The sequence below is a fragment of the Podarcis bocagei genome (genome assembly GCF_964188305.1).
Source record: "Podarcis bocagei genome assembly, chromosome: 6".
Lineage (NCBI taxonomy): Eukaryota > Metazoa > Chordata > Lepidosauria > Squamata > Lacertidae > Podarcis > Podarcis bocagei.
Genome location: NC_138130.1, coordinates 90269609 through 90295755, shown reverse-complemented (window position 1 = coordinate 90295755; position 26147 = coordinate 90269609). Strand labels below are relative to the sequence as shown.

Below are 26147 nucleotides of genomic sequence, written 5' to 3'. Positions count from 1 at the left end.
AAAACAAAAGCAAGCAAGCAAACAAAGCAAATATACCAGCCACTTCCTAACCTTCCTTACAGGTTTATGAATCCCAAGGCTACTTTGCTTCAAAAGAAGAAGCCTCCTTTATCTTCACTGCTCAGAGCCAGAGTGCATCCCCACACAGCAGGAGACTACGACCCCCTGTTCCAGAAGGCATGTTTTTCAGATAATAGTCTTCAGCTGCAGACATATCAAAACCTACAGGGCTGTGGCCTTTTGCAATGTTTTAGCGGAGAAGAGAGAATCACCGCAGCAATGCTTTGTGACATTTCAGCAAATAAAGTGCAGTTGTCCACCACGAGAGCTTCGCTAGCTTTCTCTGGAGAAATGTCCAAGTGTAAAATAACTTTCTTTCAAGGCTCTGGTTTTGCTGTGAAATCTCTTGGTGGCTTTTCTAGTTCCATTTCTCAGGGTTTGGCAGCCACCAACACCCCATGCCTTTTGTTTCGTGAATAACTGTGAAAAGTGAGAAAGCGCAAGTGTTTAAGTAGGAAACAGCTACCTTGTTTTAAATGTGTAGTCTGTTACATGTGTCTCTGTTAGCACAAGGCTGGATTAGTCCAATACATTGTATGTGAGGCTGCCCCTGAAAACTGTTTGTCAGCTTCAGCTGGTGCAGAATATTCTGACCTGCTTTCTACCAGGAATTTGTCATTGGTAGAACATGATTCATGTGTGTACATTGACATGTTCTCTTTCGGAAGCCCAATTCAGGATGATGGCTTTAACTTAACTGGGCCCAGTATACATTAGAGCAGCATTCACTAACCTCAGACCTCTCTCTCTCCCTCTCCCTCTCTTCAAAGTAATAAGAAAAAGTTTTTTAAAGCAATGATCCAATATACCGTATTTTTTGCTCTATAAGACTCACTTCTTCCCTCTTAAAAAGTAAGCGGAAATGTGTATGCGTCTTATGGAGCGAATGCAGGCTGCGCAGCTATCTCAGAAACCAGAACAGCAAGAGGGATCGCTGCTTTCGCTGCGCAGCAATCCCTCTTGTTGTTCTGGCTTCTGAGACTCAGAATGTTTTTTTTCTTGTTTTCCTCCTTCAAAAACTAGGTGCGTCATATAGAGAGAAAAATACGGTATATAACATTTCTGCAAAACATGATTAAAACAAAGGCTTCTCAACAAATGCATTCAATCTATGACTGAATCCAGAAATGGTGATAAAAAAAAAATAACATTGAGCAGCTCCCCACAAAATGTACTGGGTGAAATTAGTTTGGTGATCAGGATGCTATTTCTGTTTAGGCTGTAATGAGCTTGGCAAGCAGGATGGCCTTTGCCAAGGAAGCAAAGGGTTTTCAAAAAGCTTTCGAGGCACTTTCCATCTGAGCGGAATGACCCCATCTGAATGCTGAGCAGAGCCAAAGTGAACTGTTAATCAGAGATCAGACTCCAACAAACAAGCTGCTTGCCAATAAATTCCAAGACAATCCAGCGTTATTTGCTCAACGGCGTCAGGCTTGCAATTAAAAATTGCAGCCCGGTGCTGTTTTAATTTTCTCCAAGTGCTCTGTATGATGAAGTGCCCAGGATTTGGATGAGCCAAAAAACCCGGTAGAAATGGGGGAGAATCAATCCATTAGGTAATTTCAGGTGTCCAGTCAAGTGATGAAACGGCCTTGGAAAGCAATGAAAAGAAATGTGAGCCGAGATGAACAAGTGACATGGCTTGGCCAACAGCGATGACATATTTCTGGTGCTGCTTTCCTCTTGGCTCACATTCTCTCCCTCTTCACCAGCTCAGAGCTGCAGCTGCTCTTCCTGGACACTCACTCCTTACAGTAGGCTTGCAAATAGTTGGGTGCCTGTCTACCTGTGGCAAATAAGGAATCCCTACAGATAGCAAGATAGGGAAGCATTTGTACTCATTTGGAAATGAGTCCACGCTTTTCTTTTCCCAGGTCATTCATGGTCCTTTATTACATTTATTTCTCTCTTTTTAAAATAATTTTTATTGAATGGTTTTATGTTACAAAAAACAATACAGCCATACTACCACTAAATATAATTAAAAAATAAAAAATACATACATCAATATTTAGTTTGTTATTTGTTATTTACCGTCTTATTTCCTCCCAAACATTGCATACAACAATACACATATGTGCAGACACCTACATACCCACACCTGCACAGAAAATGATAATAATGAAAGTAAACATTTTTCCCCTTTTATCTTCCAAAATCTTTTCTTCAACTTTGACTTCCTGTCAAGTCCCTTTGCATATGTTTTATCTTACATTTGAATGTACACAAAACAATAAACCTTTCTATATAATTTTTCTAATGCATTCTGAAAACATAATAAATCCTAAATTGTTGTCCACCTCCTTTTAGTTCCTTTATCACTCAAATACTAGCACGGAGTCAAAACTATTATTGTATTTTTGAACATATCTTCTATAACCATCCCATTTCCCCACAAATTTTTGCTTTGAGTTTCCTCTGAGTTTACTAGTCAGTTTACTAGTCTGAGTATTAGATTTATTTCTCACCATTTCCTCCGAGGAGCAAAAAGGTTGTATACGTGGTTCTCCTTCTCCTCATTTTATACCCACAATAATGCTGTGAAATAGGTTGGGCTGAGAGTGAGTGACTGGCCTGATGACACCCAGCGAGCTTTGTGGGGATTAGAACTTCGGTCTCCCAGGTCTTCATCCAACAGTTTGATCACTACACTAGTCCTCCCCCATAGTTAGGATTTCCAGAGTTCCCAGTGAAGAGGGATGGATTGTTCAACCACTCTGGGAATTGTAGTTCCATGAGGGGAATAAGGCTCTCTGAACAACTCTCAGCACCCTTAACCAATTGCAGCTCCCAGAATCCTTTGGGGAAGCCATGCCTGTTTAAAGAAGGGGTTTTATTCAGTTGGAACTTGCTGGAACTCAACTGCCATTCTAAGAGAACAAGGGAGGCATTCATGGTGAGTTCAGACACCTCTTTTTCTAGAAAAAATAGCACTGGTTTACAGGGGTATCACAGTGCTTTAAATGTATGTGTGAATTTGGCCTCTGTTGCCTTTTATCACAGGGGAGTTGCTCGAGCTTCCTGATGGTGAGGCTAAAACCTGAAGGTTTAGCAAAAGAAATGTTGGTCTCATTCACACAAGCCTATCCCCCATCTTCTTCATTTATGACTCTTAGCGAAGTGTGTCTCCATTTAAAAGTATTGGGCACCAACTGACATGAAGGGATTAATCTGGCATGGCTGCTTCATCCATGCAAGTAACCCCTTGACAACAAGTGATGAACATCTATGTGTGAAATAGATATGCAAAGTCACACAAGGTGCCAGTTTCAATGCTTGGAGTCCCTGCTTGAAACTCTGGAGATATATCTGTCAGTGAGTGTAGACCAATGCAGATTCCTGTGTTTTTCATTTGCATGCTGATCTGTGCACGCGTGGCCCCCACAAAAGAGCATTTCTGTAGTGTATTTTGACCTTATTTGTCAGACTTGCTCTCCTATTTGCACTTGATTCTTTGAAATGTCTGGTTCTTCTTGAGGAAAGGAGAGCTCGGAATAATGCTAACTATCTCCCAGAGGTATTTACAAGTGTCATTTTGAAGCTGCCCGGAGCTCTGCTGGCTTCTAATTTGTCTATGCAAATAAGCAGCCAGGGTTGAAGCGCTTCTGAAGATGACACAGGCGAAAGGTATTCGTAAAGGTGGGGAGGGGAAGGTGAAATTGTTTTGGCCCGAGGTGGCAGCCATAATTAAAAATTAATTGGAAACAAAATATCAATGACTTCTTCTCTTGTTTGTTTTTTGGAGAGGTTGTTTTCCTTTTTTCTTCTTTATTTTGGCATGATTCGAAAGCCTCCTCGATGCACAATCAACACAGAGTTTGGTATAGCTTAATGATGGCTTCAAGGATAGTTAATGAACGAATGAATGGGGAAAGAGTAGAAGTTTAGGAACGTAGAGGTGATACTTAGCATCTGAACAGACAACCTAGAGAGCCAGTGTGGTGGTTTGAACGCTGGACTAGGACTTGGAAGGCTAGGGTTCAAATCCCCACTCAGTCATGAAACTCTCTAGGTGACCTTGGGCCTGTCACAATCTCTCCACCCAGTATTATTATATTCCTGTTTCCCCTGGCATTTTATGGTTGAAATATATTGTTCCTGGCAACCTTGAAATTATTAGCTGTGAGAGTATGTAATCATTTTTATTTTCAGCTATTAATGTCATTAGATGTTTTTGGGTGGTGTTTATATTTTTAAAGTGTTAAATATTTTTGAATTGTTTTCATGTTTTAATTTTATTGTTATTGTTTTACCTTCTTTGCAGCCCTGGGCTCTTTTGGAAGGAACAGTGCAATATCAGTCAATCAAATAACAGTTTCCAGGGAGTAAGTCCCGCTGTTGAGTTTATATGCATATCTGAGATGAGATGCACAGGATCTGAAGTTCCTCAAACCATATTAATGTTCCTAGAAACCTGTGACAATGTCTATGTTTTCTGACAATGCCTGTAATGTATGTCCTAAAATACTCTGACAGTGAAGAACTTGATTGCAGGTCATGTAGCGCTTAGGTTGACATTGATACCAATGTTATATTAGGACAATTTCTGCATGTATGATACATGAGCAGAAAATATTGCAAAATCAGTGCAACAGATATATATTTCTAGTGTGTGTGCACTTTCCTTCATTGTCAGTTGGTTTTCTCTCAACTGAAACACACAGAAATAAAACAGAAGGCGTGAAATGGAACCATCCCTGAATAAATCCACTTTTAAGTTCTACGGCAATAGGTTGAACAGTGCAAGGAAGTAATATATTTGAAATTGCCCTTGTATTTACATAATTACTGTTTGCATAAATTTCCTTAATATACGCTTCTATATGATTCACTCAAGTCAAGAGACATTTTTGTAACTGACGAGCCGTCTTCACAGAATCACCCATCTTTCTTTCTCTCTCTCTCCCCCCCAAATATTAAGGAATTTCTCTTCCAACTCTGGTTCATTAAATTTCCTTGTTTGATTTCCTGCTGTGATGATTAAAGTGGCAGGCGGCAGAATGTTACATTGCCAGCGCTTTGCATTATTATCCCTTTTCTCTTTAAGCAATGGCAATGAGCGTATTGCAGCTGTTTCCCTTAGATCAACCTATTTTTATCGTAACCATTCTTCCTCGGCAGTAAAAGTCGCTCATTATTTTCTCTGCAACCTCCATTCTCGAATTAAAAATAAGCTCCATCTCAGAAAGTTTGCAAGGAAATGTTGCTGCGGATGTTGCCACCCTCTGTGGTTTCCCCCCCAAAGTAATTACATCCGGTTCTAATCCCAGGGCAACGATTTGGCTTCTGTGTTTCATCTAAACATTCTAATTACTCCCCGTGTAATTATTCTCCCATTTGCAAGGCTTTAGCACTTCCTGTGCATCATGCTGGCAACAGCTCCTAGCCCGTCTTCCTTTCCAGAGCGTAATCTTGCTGTCTCTCTCAGCCACCCAAGTTAGGGTATCACAACCTGTATGGAAATAATATCGTCCTGCAACACAGCTCAGTCAGTAGAGCACAAGACTCTTAATCTCGGGGCTGCAGGTTCGAGCCCCATGAGGGGCAAAAGATTCCTACATTGCAGGAGGTTGGACTTGCGGTCCCTCCTGACTCTACAATTCTATGATTCTGTCCTCAGCTGGTGGCCACCTTAGAAGAAACTTCATAGTGGTCAGAGCTGCTTGAGAGTGGAACAGGCTGGTTGGGAAGAAGAAGAAGAAGAAGAAGAAGAAGAAGAAGAAGAAGAAGAAGAAGAGGAGGAGGAGGAGTTTGGATTTGATATCCTGCTTTATCACTACCCTGAGGAGTCTCAAAGCGACTAACATTCTCCTTTCCCTTCCTCCCCCACAACAAACACTCTGTGAGGTGAGTGGGGCTGAGATACTTCAAAGAAGTGTGACTAGCCCAAGGTCACCCAGCAGCTGCATGTGGAGGAGCGGGGAATCGAACCCGGTTCACCAGATTACGAGTCCACCGCTCTTAACCACTACACCACACTGGCTCTCTCATGGGAGGTGGTGGACTGCTCTTCATGTTATGCATTTAACAACATTTCTGTGCCGCTGAACTGTAAATAGGACCTCTAAGCTGTTAAGATCAGGATTGGGCTAGATGCAGGCATTTAAGCAGATACTAGAATATAAGAACAGGCTGCTGGATCAGGCTGATGACCCATCTAGTCCAGCATCCTGTCCTCCCAGTGGCCTACCAGATGCTTGTAGGGAGTCTGCAAGCTGGACATGAGTGCATACATGTGATTCTCAGCAACTGGTATTCGGAGGCATGATGCCTCTGGTAGTGATGGTAGAACATAGGCTTTGGGGCTAGTTGCCTTCCATACCTTGTCCTCCATGAGTTTGTGTCATCCTCTTTTAAAGCCATTCACGTGGGAGCAGGTTCAATAATTTGACTGTGTGAAGAAGCACTTTCTTTTATCTGCCCTGAATCTTTCAACTTTTAGCTTCGTGAATAATAATAATAATAATAAATAATAATAATAATAATAATAATAATAATAATAATAATAATAATAATAATAATTTATATCCTGTCCTGTTGTCTTTGTCCATGGAGTTTTCTTGGCAGGGATACTGGAGTGGCTTGCCGGTTCCTGCTCCAGGAACCTTGAAAGTCTCATGGACTGCAAGAAGATCAAACCTATCCATTCTTAAGGAAATAAACCCTGAGTGCTCACTGGAAGGACAGATCGTGAAGCTGAGGCTCCAATACTTTGGCCACCTCATGAGAAGAGAAAACTCCCTGGAAAAGACCCTGATGTTGGGAAAGATTGAGGGCACAAGGAGAAGGGGATGACAGAGGACGAGATGGTTGGACAGTGTTCTTGAAGCTACCAGCATGAGTTTGACCAAACTGCGGGAGGCAGTGGAAGACAGGAGTGCCTGGCATGCTCTGGTCCACGGGGTCACGAAGAGTCAGACATGACTAAACGACTAAACAACAACAACAAAATTTATATCCCACCCATTTGGCTGGGTTTCCCCTGCCACTCTGGGTGGCTCCCAACAGAATATTAAAAACACAATAAAACATCAAACATTTAAAACTTCCCTAAACAGGGCTGTCTTCAAATCTCTTCTAAAAGTCAGATAGTTGTTTCTTTCCTTGACATCTGATGGGAGGGCGTTCCACAGGGCAGGTGCCACTACCGAGAAGACCCTCTGGCTGGTTCCCTGTAACCTCACTTTTCACAGTGAGGGAACCGTCAGAAGGCTCTTGGCACTGGGCCTCAGTGTCCAGGCTGAACAATGGGGGTGGAGATGCTCCTTCAGGTATACTGGGCCGAGGCTGTTTAGTGCTTTAAAGGTCAGCACCAACACTTTGTCTTTCACTAGTTGACAGTCCTGTTCCAAATTCCAAATTCCAAATTTATTTATTTACGGCTATTAGCCCATAAAATATGTACAAACATAAAAGCACAGAGGCATAAGGACCGATATATTCGACACCAAAGGGTGAACACCACGGTACTAGGGTGGGTCAATGAGCAGAGCCAAATAACAGCTTGGGGCCCGGAGAGCTCCAAGGGACGGATCACAGAAAAAGGAAAAACTGAAGACGAGGTCCGACATGCACTCTCATCGTAACAGTCCGATTAGTTTTGGTGTTGTTGTTGTTTTTTGGTTGTTTTTGTGTGTGAGATAACCGCGTTCAGGAATCTCGCCACCTGCAGAGTTACCGAAGGATCTGTATCCTGCAAAAGTAGTGCGGCGTGTGACTCAACAGGCCGGCCCACCAAGCACAGTAAAGCAGGACCTAGGAATTTAGTCCTGGCTATGCTATGTAGGGGACAGTTGAACATTATATGTGGAAGAGATTCAACAGTTTTCCCGTCACACACGCATAACGGAGACACCAAACCCTTAGAAAATCTGTGGCTCAGCAGGTTCGATGGAAGGACATTGAACCTTGCACGAATAAATGCAAGTCGGTGTGGTACAGATGAAAGAGATGACATGTATGATGGAAGGCCAAGTGGTGGGGTTATTCCGTGGTACCTGGGGGAGCAAACACCCCCACCCCAGGCGAGGTTGTGTTGATTTTCAATGTCTGCTAATCTTTGCTCTATAAGGCTTTTGGCTGAGCATAAGTTCATCTTTAGGGAGTCCGCTGGGGAAATTCCGATGCTCAGGAGTTTGGCATGGATTTTTCCTACCCACGGATTGACAAAATCGTCTCGCCAGAGACACTGAAAAAGGTAATGGTCGGGAAGCCTATGCCAGCTGGACAGCCAGTAGCCAAAGACTCGTCCTGTTAGAAAACCCACTTTTGGATTTCCATCACATTTTTGAGGCCCCTCAAGTACCGCTGATCAGCAGGAAGGTAACCTTGTTTTAGAAATTGTAGGAACATTTATCATTTCAATGGCAATGGTCATTGCAACACACATATCAACAAAACAAGATGAAAACACATTATCAACAACTGAAATAAAACAACTCTATAGCTAAAGAGCAGGGGTGCCAACATGGTGCTCTCCAGCTGTTGGACTCCATTTCCCATCAGCCCCAGCCAGCATGGCCAATGGTCAGGGATGATGGGAGTTGCAGTCCAGCAAAACTTGGAGGAAACCACAATGACTACCCCTTGTGTATACACAGAGGGATTATCTCTGGAAGTCATAGAATTAAAAGCTACAAATATACTTTCCCTGCAGAATGAAAGAAATGAACAGTGATCAATAAGTCATATATTATAATATAACATCTCTACAATTCACCATATTAAACCTTGGCAAATATTTTCCTCAGCTTTCGTGCAGTAATCACAAATCAGGTCACTCTTATCTGTGACAAATTCATCTTAGTTATTAGACAATAAAAATGTGTTTTTTCTCAAGATCACCAGCATTAACCACACCTCATATCAGCTTTGAAATATATTTCTCCCTTTAAAAAAGCAACAGCAGCAGCAGCAGCAGCAGCAACAGCATAAACAGCAGCATAAATCTTGTATTCAGGAGAGACCACTATCCATAGGTAGTATGGAATCTTAAGAGTGCTGAGAGTTGTTAAGATATTCCAATTCCGCAAGTTCTCTGGGAAGGATTGATTGTTAAACAACTCTGGGAATCAGAGCTCTGGGCGGGGGAACAGGGTCTTCTAACTACTCTCAGCACTCTTAACAAATGGTAGGTCTTCAATTTCTAGAGCAGGGTGGAGTTCCTGTAGGCCACATCCACTCCATACAACTTAGACAATCATGGCTCCCTCCCCCAAGATCCTGGGAACTGTAGTTTGTTAAGTGTGGTCTGGGAATCGTAGCTCTATGAGAGTTATGTGGTCTCCTAACAACTCTCAGCTCCCTTAACAAACTAAAGTTCCCAGAATTGTTTGTTGGAAAGCCCTGGTCGTTCATAGAGGCATGATACTGCTTTAAAAGTATACTGTACTAGATGGGCCATATGTTTAGGCTTCCAGAAATGCATCCCTTGCCCCGTTCATGGAAAGGGGCATGTTTTTCTCTCTGTTCCTCAATCACTGTAGACACAAGTAAGCTGCTATTGTCATGTTTGTCTGCAAGTGTTCCACAGAACATCTGCTTTACCAGAAGCATATGGTAAAGAACCAGATGCATATTTAATGCACTCATCCAATGTCCAAAATAATGATGTAATGGTACTTATTATGCATGAGTTACCTGTTTTTTTATTTTTCATATCTCTTGGTGATTTCCTTTTTTTAAAAAAATCAAAGACGAAGCAACCCCTGGGTGCATTGCGCAGAATGGGAATGAATACACTGTGATTCTTCTTTAATTCCCTTTCCTTGAGAAAACCATTCATTTGCTTGGCAAATTCATTCGGTACAAGGCAAGCCGAAACAGCTTGTCTGTAAATTGCAAAGAACCATGCATGTCTCTGTACATAAATCATAGTACTATAGAAGCCCCGTGGAACAACTTGTAAGTCATTTAGTACACTTGTGCTCAGCGTAGGAAATATTATGGACTAGGATCCCACAGATATTCCTTTGGCTGCTAAGCATTATGTCTGTATAAAAAAGCAGCCATACTTTGGTTTGTTTGTTTTCTGGCACAACATGTGACCCATCAAACCCCCATTCATTCATGGCTTATAAGTTGATGCACAGTGTGGAGCAAGTAGAACTGGGCCACCCAACAAAGCCAAATGTTGGAAGATTTAGGACAGACAAAAGGAGGTACAGCTTCACGCAACATGGCATTCACTCCCGCAAGGCATGATAATGGTCACCAGTTTGCATGGCTTTAAAAGAGGGTTTGAAAAATTCATGGAGGTTGCTTACCCTGATGGTTTTGTTCTACCTCCAAAGTCAGAGGCAGTCTGCTTCTCAATCCCAGTGACTGGAAACTGCAGGAGAAGCGAGTGCTATTGTATTCAAGGGATGCTCTCTGGCTTCCCATTGGTGTTTGATTGATCAAGATGCTGGACTAAATTTGCCTTTGGCCTGAACCAGAAGTACTCTTCTTATGCTTTTAAGAGGGATTTCAGCATGTGCTTGCCTTCATTTCAGAAAGACAGTTAGGTGGGTGCTTGTTTGTGATTGGTTGTGATGAACTTTGTTTTCATGAATGAATGGGGTGGGTGTTTTGAATCAGGTTAGCCATATTGATTCGTATGCTTTTGGTGGATTCTTGTTGTTATCTTCTTGGGCTGTGTATGTGATAAAGGGGAGCCATACTGGGGTGAAGGCATCTTCTTCTATTTGTCCCCATGTCAGTTTCAGTTTATTGGTTAATTTTTCTAGTAGGGCTGTTTCCCATACTAGGGGAAGGAACAACATGCTAGGACAATGGTCTAGTTCATTCCTGGTGGTAGAAGATACATGCACTCATGACCCTAGCATGATTATTTGGTTGAGAACACACCAGATTTCATTCACAGTTCCATTTAAAATGGATTCTTCATGATCAGAAGTGGAGTTGGATCCTATCTCTGCATCACAGGGTACTAAAGGAGATGGGCACAGGAAATGTCAGCTGTATAGAAGTATTTTTTTGTCCCTTGGCTCCAGCAGCTATCATTATATCTATAGGTAGGAAAATTATAGCAGCCCAAGAAACTATACACTTGCTGGCTTAACACAAATAGACTGCTAAGACCGTGCAAATATTAAAGGAAAGGATAATTAAAGATATGAATGGTATGTGCAAATAAGACGCAATACAGAATATGTTCACAGTGTGTCAATCATGCTAGATTAATCCAATTTTCTTTTATTGAAAGATAACTGCTTTTTCTGGACAAGGGAAATGTGTGGGAATTGGCACTGTAGCACTAAGAGGAAAGTTCCTTTAGGTTAGAGGAGAATGCAATTTCACAAATTAACAGCACAATCCTATATGTGTTTACTGAGAAGTAAGGACCTATGAATTCAATGGGGCTTGCATGCAGGTGAATGGGCACAGGTTGATATAGGATTGGACTACCACAATGTGCTGTTTGTGGGGCTACCTGTGAAGGTGACCCAGAAACTACAATTGATCCAGAATGTGGTAGCTAGACTGTGACTGGGAATGGCAACCCAGACCATATAACACTAGTCCTGAAAGACCCACATTGGCTCCCAGTATGTTTCCAAGCACAATTCAAAGTGTTGGTGCTGACCTTTAAAGCCCTAAATGGCCTTGGCCCAGTATACCTGAAGGAGCATCTCCACCCCCATCGTCCAGCCCGGACACTGAGGTCCAGCACCGAGGGCCTTCTGGCAGTTCTCTCACTGTGAGAAGTGAGGTTACAGGGAACCAGGCAGAGGGCCTTCTCAGTAGTGGCGCCTGCCCTGTGGAACACCCTCCCATCAGATGTCAAAGAAATAAACAACAATCTGACTTTTAGAAGACATCTGAAGGCAGCCCTGTTTAGGGAAGTTTTTAACGTTTGATGTTTTATTGTGTTTTTAATATTCTGTTGGGAGCCACCCAGGGGGGGCAGGGGAAACCCAGCCAGATGGGTGGGGTATAAATAAATTGTTGTTGTTGTTGTTGTTGTTGTTGTTGTTGTTGTTGTTGTTGTTGTTGTTGTTGTTGGATTGACTCCATATAAAGCAGCTTCCTGTGTTCCTGTCTCCTCCAGTGGCCAATCAGAAGTTCATCAGCTTCCTATGACTTGCCCATCTGTGTTTTTATCCTCATTGGCTTCTCGTATTGCCCCATATTAGGATTAGATTTGAGATACTATTTGACATCCTTTCTGGGCTTGCCCCTTCCCATCTATTTCAGTCGCTCACTTCCTGTTCTTCTCCATCAGTCCATTAATCAAATATGAAACCTTCTCTGCCTTCCACTATGTCCTGTGTGCGTGTTTTCTCCCTCATAGCCTTTTCTGTGTGGAACTCCCGGCCTTTGTGTATTTGGCTAGCTTCAACCTTTTTTCAGAACAAAATATTTTTTAAAAACCATCTCTTGCATTTCCCTCTTGGTAATGTTGGTTTCTTTTTCTGTTGGTTTCTTTTTCTGTTACTCTAAGCTTCATCATTGTATAGGGCTCTTTCTTTCTTTCTTTCTTTCTTTCTTTCTTTCTTTCTTTCTTTCTTTCTTTCTTGTTTGCTTGCTTTCTGTAATGCTTGTGGTCTCACCTTTCTGTCTACTTTTATCTCATGTTTTTATGAGACTCACACTGTGTGTTTGGGGATGAGCATTTCTGATGTGAAAACTGAGCTTTTTGGACTTTATCTCCAAATCCACAGAGCTTACCTCTTTGCACCTGCTACATAAGTAACATAGGAAGCTGTCTTATGCCAACTGAGACCACTGGTGCAGCTGGCTCAACATTGACTGGCAGAGGCATTCCTGGGTTTCAGGTGGGATAATTTTCCAGCTCTGCTCAGATATACCAGGGAATGAACATGAGACCTTATGCATGCAAGACAGCTGTTTTGCTGCTGAGCTATGTCCTTCCCAATTTGTTTGCTGCCATTTCCTGCAGAAAGCAGACTTCGGGTCTAATGCCTAGCTGCTGCTGCTGCTGCTTCCTCCTCCTCCTCCTTCTCCTCCTCCTCCTCCTCTTCTTCTTCTTCCTCTTCCTCTTCCTCTTCCTCTTCCTCCCCCTCCCCCTCCTCCTCCTCCTCTAGTATCTTATCCTGTGTGCAGATCTGTGTATTTTATTAATGCACAGCACCTATCCTGCTTTATTATATCCTGTCTTTCTTCCATACAGTAACAGCATGAGCACCTGGCATGCTTTGGCATATAATACCCTGACAGGTGGGGGACGCGGGTGGCGCTGTGGGTTAAACCACAGAGCCTAGGACTTGCTGATCAGAAGGTTGGCGGTTCGAATCCCTGCGACAGGTTGAGCTCCCGTTGCTCGCTCCCTGCTCCTGCCAACCTAGCAGTTTGAAAGCACGTCAAAGTGCAAGTAGATAAATAGGAACCGCTCCGGCGGGAAGGTAAATGGCGTTTCCGCGTGCTGCTCTGGTTCACCAGAAGCAGCTTAGTTTTGCTGGCCACATGACCCAGAAGCTGTACGTTGGCTCCCTCGGCCAGTAAAGCAAGATGAGCGCCACAACCCCAGAGTCGGCCACGACTGGACCTAATGGTCAGGGATACCTTTACCTTACCCTGACAGGTCCCATTGCTGATGCCTTATGCCTCCTCTATGTCATGATCCACTGAGAGCCCAAGCAGAGGTGATGGTCTCTGAGGCTAGACAGGGCAAGGCAAAAAGGCAGAACCATGGAGAGAGATTAGTATATGGATTCGGACCATGGATCGCTCACCTGCAGCTCAGATGCAACATCGAAGATGCCTCAGCAAAGTCCTGGAGTTTTATAGCAGGCTTAGATAGTCATTTACTGGAGGTTTTGCGGTGTGAGTGCTGGAAGCAGATTTGCTTTCTTGGGGAGCAGGAGAGGGAGGTGGGCTTCAGTGATCATGGGCCCATACAGGGCAGGGATCCAACTCTTCTTTAGAGCTGCAGTTGCTGGAGGACTGTGTCCCCAAGAACTCCTAGACCATCACAGACTGAACTCATCACCCCCCCCAAAAAAGCTCAAGTCGGCAAGAGGCTCCACCGTTCAATTTTTTAAATCAATCTGGATTGCAAAATTTCACATCTGCCTTTCAGAATTCTTTCTGGTGCCAGCAGTCAACATTTGTGTGAATATATTCAAAGCACCTTTCCTAATTGGTTAAATGAATCATATGCAACATTTTCTAAATCAGGGGAAGCTGCAGTCCTCATAATGTTGCTGGACTCCATCTCCTATCAACCTTAGTACGACCAATTGTCAGGGATGATGGGAGTTGGAGCCCAACAACTTCTGTGGAGCCTTCTTCCTTCCAGTCCTGTTTTACAAATTATTGCAAATCAGTGAAAATATTACGGCTCTTGCATTCTAGCTGTCAGATGCTACCAATGGCTGAAGAAGAACATCAATTGTCTTCTGAATATTTGCACAACCAGAGGGCATCTGGAGGAAACCTGCTTCAGAGAATACACGTCTGAAGATTATTTTGGGTGCAGGGGCAAGACCAACTTACCATTAGAACCATAAGCAGTTCACAAAAGTATACAAAAGCCTAACTCCGATTTCTGAATATGGATTTTTTTCTTGTATTTCTGTTTGTACACTGTCAGCCTTGATTATTATTTCACTGTTAGATCCTGTGCAGAAAGAACATTGGAGATAATCACCAACATCTGTGAATAACCGAACCACTTTGAGTAAACCTCCTCTATGAAACTGCAAAACACTTACCACTTACCTGTTAAAGACTTCCATTTCCCTCTGTGTCCTCTTATTTCACATCACTGGAAACAGGAGAAAAAAGATTTGAAACTGGGCATGCATCTCTTTAGTACAGATTTGGATGTTGTTTTCATTTACATTAATGGCTCACTGTTCTTACGTTTGTCCATGGATTTAAGATCAAAACCCGTCACCTTTTTTTAAACACACAGAAATCCTTTCTTTTCTTTTGATTGCATTTAAATTACAGTTAATAGTTCTTAGGGAAGGCTTCATCCTGCTCTCACAAATGCAGCCAGATGGCCCATCTTTCCAACAGCTTTGTTAAATTGGCACTACCTGCAAATCACATGTTCCTGAGTGAATTATTCCACAGCTGCCTATTCAGTGCTGCCTGCCTGGAGCAGACTGAGAAATGAGTCCTCGCTAGTCCAAAATGCCAGACCTTGAATCACAAATGTTCTGTAATTTAAAGCCCATGTTTCCTCATGTGTAGAGTAGGGATGGGGGAGACATTCAATTCAATTCCCATTTAAAGGTGAACTTGGCTAATTGGTACTTTCTGAAACAACATGTGAACCGAAATGCCATACTTCAAACTTTGCACCACTCTGAATTTTGCAGTGAAGTTCTCTAGCTAAGTAAATTGTACAAAAATACATGCACTGGAGCAAAATGTGCATAAAATGCATAAATTAATGGAAAAGAACCCACAAAAATGCATTGTTGGGGAAAAATTGCTTTGCAGAATTGTGTATATTAGGCTTTTTTATTATCACAGAAATGTGTGTATTATGAGAAATTTGCACAAACAAAAAATGCCACCCCATACTAACTTTTGCATACAATTAGGAAGCTGTTGCTGCTACTATTCAGGGGTAAGAATCAATCTGTTCCTTGCTGAAGCAACATCAGAGCTCTGCTATACCACAGCATCTGGCCTGACCCTGGCTTTCTGTTAAATCAGTGCTTGCCTCGTAAGACCTCAGCTCTGAATAAAATGTGTGCAGCCCCAACCTAATGGCTAATGGGGGGGGGGTAGGGATGTGAACCCTCAACCATGAATATACTTCATGGAAGCATATATAAGATCAGATTGTAAGTCTAACAGACATTGGTGGGGTTTAAGGCTATCCCCAAACTCACTTCCATCCATTATACTTGGGAGATAAATCCCATTGATGGGATTTATCCCATGATGGTTATCTACATCCACAATATCTTAGAGTTTAAGGAACCTTTCTTGTCACCATCAAAGCTTATTTTTTATCAATAATTTGATAGATTAAAAAACACACCAACCAATAAAAGTTTCATAGACTATTTCAGAACAGAACTGTAAATGCCATGGCTATTTGGAAACAGATGGCTATATAAAGCAGTCTCTCATACTGGATAGCATTTAGTATGAGTTACAGATGCTTGAGGTCTTTCCTAATGTGCTCATTCATTCGTGGTTTCTGGCTTATATGCCAATTTGGAAGAAGAAAATGTGTCCCCATTGCTCAGCTGATTGCACTTGCAGAATATAAGAATTGCAACACGGTCCTAGGTGGTTCTATTTAGAATAAGATTTGGACCTCATCCAAGGGTGATTCAAACCAAGATATGTATTCACTAGTGCTATGCTGAGGCCTACTCTTCAATTTCTTGAAAATAGTCTTCTCCTGCAACAGAACATCCCATTTTCCTGTATCATTCACAGGCGACTTAAGCATGAATGTAGGCTTTCAGTGAATGCAGTGATAAACTTATCCCATTGCTTTGAGGTGGCCAAGGATGGCGTGTGAGTTTTTCTTTCCAACCTTCTTCCAAGAAAAGATCAGAATGATCCACCATGGTCTCATTGTCCTAAATTGGTTCAAAATTTACCTAGAATTTACACATACAACATAGTTCTCCCCATCACCTGCACAGTAGTAAACAGTGTCCCCAAATTCCAGACACTCATCATTTGTTGTTGTTTAGTTATCTAGTTGTGTCTGACTCTTCGTGACCCCATGGACCAGAGCATGCCAGGCACTCCTGTCTTCCACTGCCTCTCGCAGTTTGGTCAAACTCATGCTGGTAGCTTTGAGAACACTGTCCAACCATCTCGTCCTCTGTCAACCCCTCCTCCTTGTGCCCTTTTCCCCAGCATCAGGGTCTTTTCCAGGGAGTCTTCTCTTCTCATGAGGTGGCCAAAGTATTGGAGCCTCAGCTTCAGGATCTGTCCTTCCAGTGAGCACTCAGGGCTGATTTCCTTCAGAATGGAGAGGTTTGATCTTCTTGCAGTCCATGGGACTCTAAAGAGTCTCCTCCAGCACCATAATTCAAAAGCATCAATTCTTTGGCAACCAGCCTTCTTTATGGTCCAGCTCTCACTTCCATACATCACTACTGGGAAAACCATAGCTTTAACAATACGGACCTTTGTTGGTAAGGTGATGTCTCTGCTTTTTCCAGAAAAACATCTACTTCTGCTTCATTGACTCATCATTTACATTTCTGTAAATGAAAAACACATGGGATAAAACAACATCCTACAAATTCTATTCACTTTTGCCATTGGGGTGTCTTTTTGTCTCAGTCAGTGTTATACTGAAAAAAAGGTAAAGGTACCCCTGCCCATACGGGCCAGTCTTGCCAGACTCTAGGGTTGTGCGCTCATCTCACTCTATAGGCCGGGAGCCAACGCTGTCCGCAGACACTTCCGGGTCACGTGGCTAGCGTGACGAAGCTACTCTGGCGAGCCAGAGCCGCACACGGAAACGCCGTTTACCTTCCCGCTAGAAAGCGGTACCTATTTATCTACTTGCACTTTAGGGGTGCTTTTGAACTGCTAGGTTGGCAGGCGCTGGGACCGAGCAACGGGAGCGCACCCCGCCGCGGGGATTCGAACCGCCGACCATGCGATCGGCAAGTCCTAGGCGCTGAGGTTTAACCCACAGCACCACCCGCGTCCCCTTAAGTGTTATACTAGCGGGTAGAAATAAAATGTCTTGTGGTTTCTCAAGCAAAGAATGAATGCAGAGAAGCAAATAAGTGCATACCTTCTGACTCAACAAACATGCCTTTGTTTTGTGATATTTTACCACCTTGGGATACTTTTTATTGGCTTGGTGTAGAAAACTACTACATAAAACTGTATGAGTCAATGTGTACTACTCTATGTCAATTTTATATGACCCTGGAAGTTGCATGTGCTAGAAAACTATAGTAAATCAGGCTAAATTCTGTTTTTAGTTTGCTTGGTATATTGGCTGGTTTCATTTTTAAAAGAAGTAATTTTACCTCCACTTTTTAAAAAGGCTTTACATACTAATTTGTTTAAAAGTAAAATGGCTTCACTTCAAACAACAAAAAGCATCAAGAAGCTATCATTTGCACAGTGGGCTACCTTTCTGCGCTTACAGGAAAACCCAGCTGATGTGAAAATGTGTGCACTAGGAAAGGTGGAAGAGTGCAGACCACTAGAGATATGATTTGCAGAATGAAAGACGGGACAATCCCAAACATCACTTGGCTACCTAGAAAGAAAGGTAAGCAGATTAAACCCCATACACCTCACTCATGAGAATTTCACCAACCTTCCCTTTTGATAATTTTTGAATGCAATCTTTTTCTCATCAATTGATGGAGAATGGGGATGTTTTTTATTTTTTTGGCACAGCACTAATATGCACATAGCCCTCTAAAATAAATATGTTATTTCTAGCTCGTTCATACCATCAATCTGCTTATGTATTTATACATTGAAGTGGTTAGTCATGCTTTCCATTCCTTCAGGGTGATAAAGAAGAAGTACATTCATCTATACATTCTAAAACTATTGTGAAACAGAACAGGGGAGGGGCTGTTGTCCTCACGTTGTGTTTGTGGGCTTCCCAGGGAGTAACTGATTGGCCACTGAGAAACTGGATGCCAGGCTAGACGGATCTTTGGTCTGAACTGGCAGGGCTCTTCTTATGTTTCTGTTAATGATCCAATTCTGCACAGATGAGAAGTGACAAAGTATAGTGACAAACACCTTCAGCTGGAGTGTTGACAATCAGTGCTATGTTCTGTTATTGATCTGGGGAAAGCGATAGTCGCAGCAATGAGAAGGATGCTGAAGAGGAGTGTTGGATCAGAATCTGTCTAGTCCAGGCTTCCAGTTTGATGAAGACAAATTCCCTGTAGAGCTGAAAGCTTTATGTCCCTTAGATCTATTTATGGGTAGGCCAAATCTGCCTGTACCAGTGCCATTTGGGAAATGCCTTCAGCACACTGCTGTGCCCACCAGGTGAACCACCTGCAAACCTTATGGTAGGACACTATGATAGGAATAGGCTCACTGAGGGCATCTTACTGATGCTCCTCTCAAAACACAAAGCCAGATTTGCAGACTCCAGTTAATTTAAACTGGGAGAAATCTAGTTCAGAGAATCTGAACCACAACTGTTGGCCTGCTACTGACCCCTGCTCCCCCCCACCAACCTGCTCTGAGCAGGGATTGCAAAGCAGGAGTATCTGCCAAGCATTTGCCTGGCTGCAGAATGCCTAGCTGATGGACCACGGTGAAAGGATATTGATGGGTGATGTTGTGCTTGGCAGAGCTGCACAGCTGACCAAAGACACAGTTGAGGCTTTGGGGCTGGAAAAGATGGCAGTGAAATAAGGTGTTGAGGGAGGATGCTGAAATAGTCTCCTAACGTATTTTAGAGCATCATCAGGGAGTATTCTGTCTCAGTCCCAGTTGAAAGCGGAAGGAAGAATCATAGAATAGAATCATAGAATAATAGAGTTGGAATAGACCACAAGGGCCATCGAGTCCAACCCCCTGCCAAGCAGGAAACACCATCAGAGCACTCCTGACATATGGTTGTCAAGCCTCTGCTTAAAGACCTCCAAAGTAGGAGACTCCACCACACTCCTTGGCAGCAAATTCCACTGTCGAACAGCTCTTACTGTCAGGAAGTTCTTCCTAATGTTTAGGTGGAATCTTCTTTCTTGTAGTTTGGATCCATTGCTCCGTGTCCGCTTCTCTGGAGCAGCAGAAAACAACCTTTCTCCCTCCTCTATGTGACATCCTTTTATATATTTGAACATGGCTATCATATCACCCCTTAACCTCCTCTTCTCCAGGCTAAACATGCCCAGCTCCCTTAGCCGTTCCTCATAAGGCATCGTTTCCAGGCCTTTGACCATTTTGGTTGCCCTCCTCTGGACACGTTCTAGTTTGTCAGTGTCCTTCTTGAACTGTGGTGCCCAGAACTGGACACAGTACTCCAGGTGAGGTCTGACCAGAGCAGAATACAGTGGCACTATTACTTCCCTTGATCTAGATGCTATACTCCTATTCATGCAGCCCAGAATTGCATTGGCTTTTTTAGCTGCCACGTCACACTGTTGGCTCATGTCAAGTTTGTGGTCAACCAAGACTCCTAGATCCTTTTCACATGTACTGCTCTCAAGCCAGGTGTCACCCATCTTGTATTTGTGCCTCTCATTTTTTTCCCCCAAGTGCAATACTTTACATTTCTCCCTGTTAAAATTCATCTTGTTTGTTTTGGCCCAGTTTTCTAATCTGTCAAGGTCGTTTTGAAGTGTGATCCTGTCCTCTGGGGTGTTAGCCACCCCTCCCAGTTTGGTGTCATCTGCAAATTTGATCAGGATGCCCTTGAGTCCATCATCCAAGTCGTTGATAAAGATGTTGAATAAGACCAGGCCCAAGACAGAACCCTGTGGCACCCCACTAGTCACTCTTCTCCAGGATGAAGTGGAACCATTGATGAGCACGCTTTGGGTTCGGTCAGTCAGCCAGTTACAAATCCACTGAGTGGTAGCATAGTCAAGACCGCATTTTACCAGCTTCTTTACAAGAATATCATGGGGCACCTTGTCGAATGCCTTGCTGAAATCAAGGTAGGCTACATCCACTGCGTTCCCTTCATCTACCAGGCTTGTAATTCTGTCAAAAAACGAGATCTGGTTAGTCTGACATGACTTATTTTTCAGAAATCCATGCTGACTATTGGTGATCACAGCATTCCTTTCTAGGTGCTCACAGACTGTTTGCTTTATGATCTGCTCCAGAATCTTCCCTGGTATTGATGTCAGACTGACTGGGCGATAATTATTTGGGTCCTCTCTTTTCCCCTTTTTGAAAATAGGGAAACATTTGCCCTCCTCCAGTCTGCCGGGACTTTGCCTGTTCTCCAGGAATTCTCAAAGATGACTGCCAGTGGTTCTGAGATCACATCTGCCAGTTCTTTTAATACTCTTGGATGCAGTTCATCTGGCCCTGGAGATTTGAATACATCTAAACTAGCCAAGTATTCTTGTACTATCTCCTTAGTTATTCTGGGCTGTGTTTCCTCTGCTGAATCATTTGCTCCAAATTCTTCAGGTCGGGCATTGTTTTCTTTATCGGAGAAGACTGAGGCAAAGAAGGCATTGAGGAGTTCAGCCCTTTCTGTGTCCCCTGTTTGCATTTCACCATCTTCTCCTCTGAGTGACCCCACTGTTTCTTTGTTCTTCCTTTTGCTATGGACATACCCATAAAAGCCTTTTTTGTTGCTTTTAACCTCTCTAGCAAGCCTGAGTTCATTCTGTGCTTTAGCTTTTCTGACTTTGTGTCTACACGTGGTGGCTATTTGTTTGAATTCCTCTTTGGTGGTTTCCCCCCTTTTCCATTTTTGTACACATCCTTTTTAAATCTTAACTCAGTTAAAAGTTCTTTAGATAGCCACCCTGGCTTCTTTAGGCACCTTCCATGTTTCCATCTCATTGGTATTGCCTGAAGTTGTGCTTTTACTATCTCCCTCTTAACAAACTCCCAGCCATCATGAACTCCCTTTCCTTTTAGTATTACTGTCCATGGGATCTCACCCAGCACTTCCCTAAGTTTTATGAAGTCGGCTTTCTTAAAGTCAAGAAATTGAGTCCTAGTATGCTTGGCTGCTCCTTTCCGCTGTATAGTAAACTTCAGAAGAGCATGATCACTCACGCCTAATGATCCTTCCACTTCTACCCCACTAACCAGGTCATCAACATTGGTTAGGACCAGATCTAAAATGGCTGTTCCTCTTGTTGCTTCTCCCACTTTCTGGACAATGAAGTTGTCTGCAAGGCCAGTGAGGAATCTGTTTGACCTTATGCTCTTGGCTGAGTTTGACATCCAACAAATATCCGGGTAATTGAAGTCCCCCATTACTACTATCTCCCTTCCTTTTGCATGCTTGGCCATCTGTTCCAGGAAGGCATCATCTATGTCCTCCATTTGGCTTGGGGATCTATAGTAAACTCCCACAATGAGGTCTCTGTTATTCTTCTCTCACTTAATTTTGACCCAAATGCTCTCACTTTGGCTTTGAGGTTCTAAATCTTGGATCTCTTCACAGGTATACACATCCCTGACATATAACGCCACTCCTCCTCCTTTCTTGCCTGGTCTGTTTCTCTGAAATAGATTGTATCCCCCCATTATTACATTCCAATCGTGGGACTTATCCCACCAGTGATGCCTATTATGTCATATTTCAGTGATGCCTATTATGTCATATTTAGTTTGCTGTACCAAGAGCTCAAGCTCATCTTGTTTATTTCCCATGCTTTGCGCATTAGTGTACAGACATTGAAGTCCATTAATCATTCCCCCATGTCTCTTATTTAAGGATTTTTTCCTCCCACCACTAGGTCTGCGTGCTGTTTGCTCCATTTGGTCTATGACATTTGGATGATCATCTTCATCAATTGATAGACTTCTACCTTCAGGAGCACTGTCTCCCTCCCCCACATTAGTCAGTTTAAAGCCCTCCTGATGAGGTTTCTGAGATTTTTGGCAAAAACATTCCTCCCAAACATTGTGAGGTGCAGCCCATCGCTTGCCAGAAGTCCATCTTCAAGAAACTGCAGTCAGTGATCTAAGAATCCAAACCGTTCCTGTTTACACCATTTGGGAAGCCAGCTGTTCACTTCCACTATTTTCCCCTCTCTCCCTGGGCCACGTCGTTCAACTGGGAGGACATATGAGACGACAATTTGTGCATTTAATTGCTTCAATTTCCTGCCCAGAGCCTCGTAGTCTCTTTTGATCTTCTGGAGGCTATTGCTTGCAGTGTCATTGGTTCCCACATGAACCAAGAGGAAGGGGTATTTGTCAGTGGGTTTTATGATTCCTTGCAGTCGTTCAGTTACATCTTGGATCTTAGCCCCAGGGAGACAGCACACCTCCCAAGACATCTTGTCAGGCCCACAGATCACTGCTTCTATTCCCCTCAGTAGGGAATCCCCTATCACCACTACACGCCTCCTCTTAGGTTGGGTCGGGGTTCTTCTGTGAGCTGTCCGTTCCAAGGTCGCCTGCACATTCCCTAAGGACTGACTATGCTGCTCGTCTTCATATACCTGATCAACTGTAATGAGGGAGAGATCCTCAAATGGAGTCTGTTCTTCGTCTTCCATGCTAGGGGAGAGGACTTCAAAGTGATTGTGTATTTCTAAACAATCAGAGCGAACCCTGGGCCTCCTACTTCTTTGAGTCACGTTTCTCCATATATCTGGCACCTGTGTTGGTGAACTAGCCTCCTTCTCAGGGGTGTCCCCTGTCTCCTCCTTGGTGGAGACGGTGTTCTCTGTTGCTTCCAAGAAGAGTTCCAGCTCTCTAATTCTTTGGAGCGTAGCTACACGTTCCTCCAGTTGCTGGACTTTGTCTTCTAAGAGGGCAATCAACATACAATTGCTGCAGGTAAAGCTGCCTGCAACCTTTGGCAAGATGGCAAACATTGCGCAGGAACCGCAGGCGACTGCAGCTGTTCCCTCACCTTCCATCTTGAAAATGTGTTGTTGGGGGTGGCTACAGTTGTCTTCCATCTTAAAAAGCGTGAAGACAGGACAAATAACCCCCCAAAAAAACCTAGGTCTCCCCCAACAAACGTTTGAGACTAGCTCCCCTAAATCTAAAAGATGGATCAAACTCAAGAGGGGGACAGGAGTGAAGCTGAAGAAAGCGAGAGGAGACAAGGAGGAAGCAAAAGAGGCAGGAGGGGAGGCACAGGAGTTAAAGGGAAACAGGTCAACCTACAAAACGAAGTAAGCCAAATTGGAAGGGAAAAGGAAGGGAAGGAGAAAAAGCAATCTGAGGTCATCCCACAATATGGGTTTCTGTTTAAAAACTATGTATATTGTTTTCCCCCTTCTGTTTCTCTTGGAAACCGTGTGACTCTTTTGCAATTTAAATAATGAGTTCAGTGCAAGTGTGTTCTTTATGTTTTATGCTCCATGGGTAGATATATCTTAGTAATTGCCTGGACCCTTTAGACACTTATGAAATGAGATCGATGGATCATTTATTGGGTAGCTGGTTCACGACGTTGAAAGGCATACAGCTATGAGACTGATTAGCGGTTAAAATTCCTTTCCCTGGATTTTTAATTTTAATTTAATTATATATTTGAAGAAACAAGGCTTGACATGATGTCTAACCGACTGGCGTCCGCTGCTTATCCATATTGAAAACAATCTCAGAGATATCAAACTGGAAGCATTTGTATTGCCATCTGACAAACATTTGAATTTTCATGAAAGAAAAGCAGTCTTTTTTTTACCCCCCTCCCATTCGTGCCTGAGACAATCTGTCTATTGGAATCAGTTCTGTATCCTCACTGTATTTCATTAGCTTGTTGGAAGCATTAAATGAACATATTTCTTTTTAAGGGTCCAGGTTTCTGCAGGTCTTTAAGAAGAAACGTCAGCTGCAAATAGTATTTAGAGACCTAAATGGTATTTAGGTGTTGGCTAAAATGTTGGACTTGGATCAAGTTCAGCTCCCTGCTTGAAATTAAAGCTCAGCTGGTGACCTTGTGCTAGTCATTCTCCCTCAGTGCCTTCAGAAATTAATAATTTCACCAGTGAAACTACTACTGAAGTGCACTTGTCACATTTCTGACAAATATGCACTATTTTACAAATGTAGACTCAGGACCAACCTGCTTTCTCCACCAGAGCAGAAGCTAAATTTCCACAGTGCTGACTTGCCAGACCTTCTGTAGTCATGAAGGAATTCCTCCACTTCTCAGAACAGGGCTGAACAGGGCATAAATACTCTGACACTGGTGTCTCTCATGATACTACCCCTTGTGTTGAAAACAAAAAGGCCATGTCTATTTTAGTTCTAAAACATTTTAAACTTTACAGATGGCTACCAGAAAAATCCCTGGAGCGACCCATCTGGATCCATAAGGCTCATCAACCTCAGAAGGCAGCCCATCTAGGAGGAGGAAAACTCTGATCCTAAACCTCTGCTGCCTTGTGGGATATCTTCGGGAGAAGAAAAGGCTAAGGAGTAAAGCCTACACAAATCCGTAGTGGAGTTCCAAAGAAGGTTGGATGGTGCTTTGCACTTCTCTTTCCAGCAACTCCCGCAACCAAGCTGGTGCCAAATGTATTGCTTTCCTTTGGACCACATCAGTGAGGTCAAGTGTCTTGTAGTCTGGACAGCTCAGGACCTTTATACACACTGCCCAGGGTTGCGCCCAGGGAGGTCACTTTGGGAATTTTGATGAATCAGGGAAAACCTGAAAACGCAATGGAAAAAGCAGTGGAAACAACTTTTTTTTTAGGTTTTCCCCAAAAAAGCTCATCAATTTGGTTTTGTTTCCAAAACATCTCAACAATTTTGGTGTTTTCCTTAAAAAAGGCAACAACTTTGACTCTGGGGTTGCGACGCTCATCTCGCTTTACAGGCCGAGGGAGCCGGCGTTTGTCCACAGACAGTTTTTCCGGGTCATGTGGCCAGCATGACTAAGCCACTTCTGGCGAACCAGAGCAGCGCACAGAAACACAGTTTACCTTCCCGCCGGAGCGGTACCTATTTATCTACTTTTACTTTGATGTGCTTTCAAACTGCTAGGTTGGCAGAAGCTGGGACTGAGCAATGGGAGCTCACCCCGTCACGGGGATTTGAATCGCCGACCTTCTGATCAGAAAGCCCTAGGCTCTGTGGTTTAGACCACAGCGCCACTTGCGTCCCCTAAACTGAAATGTAAACTGAACCAAATCCCCAACCCCTTCCGCTCAGCAACCTCACCCATTCACTCCCATTTCTCTGGATGCATTTTTTTTTTTTTAAATTCAACCTAATACACCTTTAGAGGGTAAAGTGGTGGCTGGGAAATGCCACTGGAAGATGTGAGGGCTACAAACCTGATGGTGAACACAGGGACACAGGAAGGCATCTTAAACTGAATCAGCCCATTGCTCAATATTGTCTATACTTATTAGTAGTGGCTCTCCATTGTTTTGAACAGGAGACTCACACAGCCCTATCTGGAGACACTGGGGATTGAACTGCTGAGCTACACACCTTCCCCACAAACCTGCTGATGCCTTCCTCTTGCGCATGAATGATGCTGGTTCAGCTACTTAAAGACCCACTGGGTTCTCTCTTTGCTTATA

The 26147-nt window shown here is 43.2% G+C and overlaps 1 long non-coding RNA gene across 1 annotated transcript; it reads left to right on the top strand.

Moving 5' to 3' along the window:
• Positions 1-1835: 1835 nt before the first annotated feature.
• LOC308588998 lies at positions 1836-5891 on the top strand. Its single transcript, XR_014009009.1, has 4 exons — positions 1836-1944; positions 2504-2956; positions 4325-4385; positions 5681-5891. It is a non-coding gene; the product is annotated as an uncharacterized lncRNA (long non-coding RNA).
• Positions 5892-26147: the final 20256 nt, after the last annotated feature.